The following is a 5696-nucleotide window of genomic DNA, read 5'->3' on the forward strand; positions in this document are numbered from 1 at the left end:
CTCAAATTTGATAAGACATTGCAGGCAGGATCAGATTAATAATGAATTTGCTTAAAGGATCTCACATTTCAAATATGAATAGGTGTTTGTAGATTATTCTGCCCCAATGTAACTCATGTCTCTGTTATTGGTGCTGACATCTTACAGGCCTTATCTGCATCCATCAAATCTTCTTACAATGTTGTAACTTGAACCCGGCTACTATTTCTTCCAATTGCGTACCCTGGTTCAAAGGGGGGGAGGAGAAGGCATAGGTGATCTAGGTATTGCAAATCAGCCATTTTTAAATTTTTTGCAACAAGATTCTGATCTTTTTGAAATAGAATACCAGCCTGATTGTCTAGCATTGATGCAACAAGAATATTTAAGTTTTAAAAAAGTTACTGAAAGCCCTTGTTAATAATGCATATTTTGAGTTGTTTTTTATAGATGGTACCAGGGTGATTGACGACTCCACACTGGATATACACAACAAGATGTCCTAAAAGCAGAACCTCTGCCTCCGCATGTCGCAGCACAAGAAGCGGAACTAAAAAGGCCCTCGCTGAGGCGTGTAGAGGGGTAGAAGGTAAGACGGCAAGCATTTACACTGACTCCCGGTATGCATTTGGCATAGCTCATGATTACGGCCCAACATGGAAGGCCAGACAGTTTTTTACCTCAGCAGGACAGCCAATTAAGAATGATGCAGCGGGCAGAGTCTCACGGAGGCCCTACTTACTTCTACCTAACAAAGTAGAAAGCTCACACCAATTCCTACACCGGAGAAGCGAGAGGCAATGCCATCACAGACCACACAGCAAAGGCAGCGGCCCTCAAGCCATGGAAGAAAAGAAGAATTTAACAATAGCTTTGGACTTTGACTACACTTTGGACTTTGATAAAAATTTGGACTTTGACAAAACTTGGACTTCGATAAAAAACTTGGACTTTGATAATAACTTTGGACTTTGATATGCTAAAGACTTTACAGTTACAAGCCAGCAAGGAAGAAAAGGAAAAATGGACTAAAAAGGGACGGCATATGGTGAACAGTCAACAGCACTTGCCTACCATGGTCCCTGTGCCCCATGATGGCCCAGCTGATGCACGGAAAGACGCACCTCTTAAAGCAGCAATGGTGTCGAATTGATGCTTGAACGAGGACGGGTGGCTCTTGGGTTTTCTGTAGCTGCTGCATCATTTGTCCAATTTTGCATGATCTTTGCCGTAAAGCAATAGGGCAGAAGTAAATTTGCCACATAACACTTGCCTAGACCACTCTACCCATTTCAGGGATTGCAAATTGGCTACATTCAGCTCCCACTTGTTGGGAAGCATGAATACGTGCTTGTTGTTGTTGATGTTTTTCAGGTTGGAGAGACCTACTCTGTTACCAAAGTAAATAAGTAAACCGCACAGAAGCTCATGAATGAGGTAATCTGCAGATATGGGGTGCCGGAAGTGATTGAGTCAAACAAAGGTACACACTTCACAGGTGAAATAATGCAACACATCATGTCTGCTCTGGGTATATCCAAGGCTTTTCACACACCCTACCGTCCGCAGAGTAGTGGGAAAGTAGATACAAAAGGCAATAGAGGAAATGGGCAAATTTTGAATTGAGTGTCTTCTATTAGTTTTTCTTTTTCTTAGGAGGATACATGTCACAGTAGCTGAGTTTGGGAAATGATTCTCTTGTTAATTTTGTCATAGGCCGCTCCAAGGAATTGTCAATAATGCATTCTGTAGTCTCTGCTTTTCTCCCAGGTCCTACAGATGAGTGTCACAATCTGAAACCAGATGACAGGGTCTACGTAAAAGAGTTTGAGAGAGAAACCCTGTTTGAATGTCCTTACCAGATGTTGCTCACCTCCCCAACTGCAGTCAAGCTCGAAGGAAAGTCCACTTGGATCCACACTTCGCACTGAAAAAACTCATGATCCTGCATATCCTTTACATGCTATAATGTGGTACAATTCCTCTAACACACACCTTTGACTACTGTACACTAGCCCCCTGTTTCAGGGATCAGAACAAATTAATACAATCAACAAGAGTACACTGAGGGTGAGAATCCAACACCGCATCGTGCTAAGAGAGACGTTGACACTCCAGGTGGTAACTTTGATGCACATGTACACATAGATGCAATAGGAGTGCCAAGGGGGTTGCCAGATGAATTTAATTCTAGAGATCAGGTTAAAGCAGGTTTTGAGTCCTTATTTGCTATTGTCACTGTTAATAATAATGTAGATTGGATGACTTATATCTATTACAATCAGCAGAGGTTTGTAAACTACACCAGGCATGCTTTGCAAGGGTTAGCTGACCAGTTAGGGCCCACTGCATCCATGGCCATAGAGTGGCCATGGATATGATTTTAGCAGAAAGAGGTGGGGTATGTAATTTCCTGTATGTGTATTATCCCTTTGATCAAAAAGAGTATGAGTAAGGGACTGCATAATGTGACACCAACATTTCCCTTGTTTGAAAAAGATGAAGAGCCAGTTCCGATAATGCCAACCACGTACGTTACCAGAAGAATGGAGAAATGTACTAGTACTGCGCCGCCCCGGTCTCATAAGATGGACTGTCAGTGGAATTCCCATTTGCCTAGGGATAGTGCAGAAGACCTTAGGTTCCGGCGAGGGCACACCCTGTGGGGTGTTAACTCGTACAGATAGAGGGTATGGATGCCCGGAAATAAGCCCAGGGAATCCATGGCCTCCTTCTGAGGTGAGGTAGGGATCCCCCTCCTAGGAGTAGGGCCTTACGGGCAGTGGAGAAACCCTGACGCAAGGGAGAGACGACCGAGGAAGAGTGCAAGGTCTGATGTTTGATCTCCATATAAGTTTTTAGGGGGGTTTGTGAGGGTATATGTATATATTGCCATATGTTCTTTATGCTTTTATACCTGTATGCAAGTTCTATTCAAAGTTAAAATGAGAAAAACTTATATGTCGCCTTACATCAGATATGCCAAGAGGCCTTGCAAGGCGAAGACAAAATGTATCTTAAAACCCAGCAAAGAAGAACCAGACACAAGGCCGCGTGTACTTGGCCGTTTTCCCAGAAGCACCATATCAAGATGTTCAACTATGCATCTGAACTTTCACTGTCTCAGGCCGGAAATCCGGACTTCCAATATATGGTTATGAGCCCATCACCCATTCCTGGTGATGAGACAAAAGGGTATAAGATCTCATGTAATCTGTAATAAGCGCGAAGCGCAGCCATGTCCCCGTGTGAGAAACTATACCAGACCTCCGTGTGGTGTTTTCTTCTTTACCGCCGGCAACGGGGCAAGTGGGGTGGGCCTGATTGGTGCTGTACTTAGAATTACCCTGACACTGCTATACCAATAAATATTCTTGATCAACTTATTTTTTCTAGTCGATAGTATAAGCACGAGAATTAATTACTGACCCATAACAGCATATAAATTACCTAAAGTTACATAATTACCACTCGTTCAAATTTTCATATGGTTAAAAGTACACTTTAAAACTTTTGTATGAGAGCAATGCTTGGACGGGCCAAATAATAGAGATTCAAAATATGGATGAAGGGAACTCACCCAGTGTGAGTGGTCAGACCAGGTTACCAGAACGACTGCTACACGCAGAAGACGCCCCAAAAATTCAATTGAAGGACCTTAAGGGCTTTTAAGTCCCCATGTGGGAGGAGCTGCAGAATTTGACACCAAACACCTTAAAAAGGCTCCCGGGATGAACAGCAATGAAAAAAAAAGATCTTGTGCTTCTATGCAGGGGTGAATGAGGGTGAACAGTATATACTCAATGTTCACTTACTTCTGGGGGGGGAGGGGGTCCTTTCCATGAAAACCCCCTAAACAGAGAATAGGCACTATGTATCAAAGAAGTCGACTTGAAACCTCCAGACCCATTCAAAGGAGGTGTCTAAAGCCTAAAGGCTAAAAACTGCACTCTCTGTGTATTTTTTATGTTTTCTTTAGCGTTGTCAGTATTTTCTCATTTGAATGAGCGAACAAGTGAGCAGTGTCCACGCTAACATGCCAAGGTTAATACCAGGAGGTCAGAGTACAATGAAGCCAAAGGGTTAATCACAAAAAGAACCAAGGAAGTATCAGGGTCAGATACTAGGATTACTACAGGAACCAGGGTAGTAGGCAAGCTGGTAGGCAGACAAGTTGAGGTCAAAACCGGGAATCAGAAAGATAGGGTAATCCAGGATGATAGTCCGGTACGGGTCGAGCCACACTGTCTTGTGCACCATTCATTTCACATACAGAGTGCAACAGCATAGGATGCTCCAAGGTTGGGGCTGGAGATCGGTGGTTTTGTTGGGACACACTACTGGACTTTGTATGTGAAACGGATGGTGCAGAAGATAAGTTGGCCGAGTCTTAAGTTACGTCAGAAGCACAGGAGACAGACAATATTACAACGTTAGCACAGGAAGTAGAGAGATTCAGTGACTGGCAAAAAAATGTTCTATAGAGAGAAGTTTAACAGAGCACCTAGAACTCCCATAGGCTTTTGGAGAGTAAAACAGATTGGTCTGCTGACCTGTCAATCAAACTCAGCCAGCAGACTCAGAAAATATCTAAGCTCATCTTAAAGGGATACACACACAAACACCTGGGTGCACTTTGCTGAACTGTCTGGATGGATGGATGTGTGCTTTGCCCACATGTCACCCAGTAGGTTCCCTGTTGCCACCATTGTCAAGATGGCAGCACATGACTCCACAGACAGGCACAGGACCATGGAAAGGTAAGCAGTACCAGGGTTGTAACCATAGGGGATGCGGTTGCACCCGGGCCCAGGAACCTTAGGGGGTCCACAAGGCTTCTCTTCTCCATATAGGGAGCCCAGTACTATGAATAAAGCATTATAGTTGGGGGCCCTGTTACAAATTTTGTTTTGCGGCCCAGGAGCTTCAAGTTACGGTTCTGGTAAGTACATTACACTTTTTTTTTTGTAAAACTGTAATTTCACCTGAAGAACAGTTTTGTGGAGTACCTTAAAACTGCCCCATAAAATGATCATTCATTTAAGATACAGATAATTCCAGAATGGTAAAGTGTAAGTGAATGAAAAGTAAGTAATAGATCCTATCAATGAAATGTGATGGACTGTATAATTAGGGCAGATTGAGTTGTTAAAAAATCCGAAACATCTAAACATTGAATTCCAAAGAGAGTTGTAGTGTTGGCAACACAATAGAAACTGGAATGTGAGAGTATTCAGAAATGTACATTAATTTAACCCATGCTCTTATGATTATGAGATAATCTTCGGCAGCACATATACTAAAATTGGAACGATACAGAGAAGATTTGCATGGCCCATGCGCAAGGATGACACACAAATTTGTGAAGCGTTCCATATTTTTTTGAATCCTGCACTGATCAGGGGGTTACACCAGATGACCCTGGAGGTCCCTTCCAACTCCACCATTCTAGGATTCTATAATTAAATACACTTGTAGCATTGACATTTTTTGTTATTGAGTTTCCAGTTAACTCCCAAGGGGGATGAATCTGTTGGGAAGTTCAGAATCTAGTGTTAAAGGCAAAAAGAGGATCAAACAAATTTACCCAAACAACATTATGAAATATTAAGTAAAACATTTAATTGTGCTTTGATTTTTTGCAAACACATTTTAGGACATTTGACATTTTAATCGTACAAACAGAAATGGCATCCACCGAGAGGAATATTTGTAGA

At 42.5% G+C, this 5696-nt stretch overlaps 1 non-coding gene across 1 annotated transcript; it reads left to right on the top strand.

Moving 5' to 3' along the window:
- The first annotated feature begins 5256 nt into the window (after positions 1-5256).
- On the top strand, positions 5257-5361 carry LOC136587270 (U6 spliceosomal RNA). The gene has a single exon (XR_010787455.1). It is a non-coding gene; the product is annotated as a U6 spliceosomal RNA (small nuclear RNA).
- Positions 5362-5696: the final 335 nt, after the last annotated feature.

Source organism: Eleutherodactylus coqui, chromosome 12, assembly GCF_035609145.1.
Source record: "Eleutherodactylus coqui strain aEleCoq1 chromosome 12, aEleCoq1.hap1, whole genome shotgun sequence".
NCBI classification, from domain to species: Eukaryota; Metazoa; Chordata; class Amphibia; order Anura; family Eleutherodactylidae; genus Eleutherodactylus; species Eleutherodactylus coqui.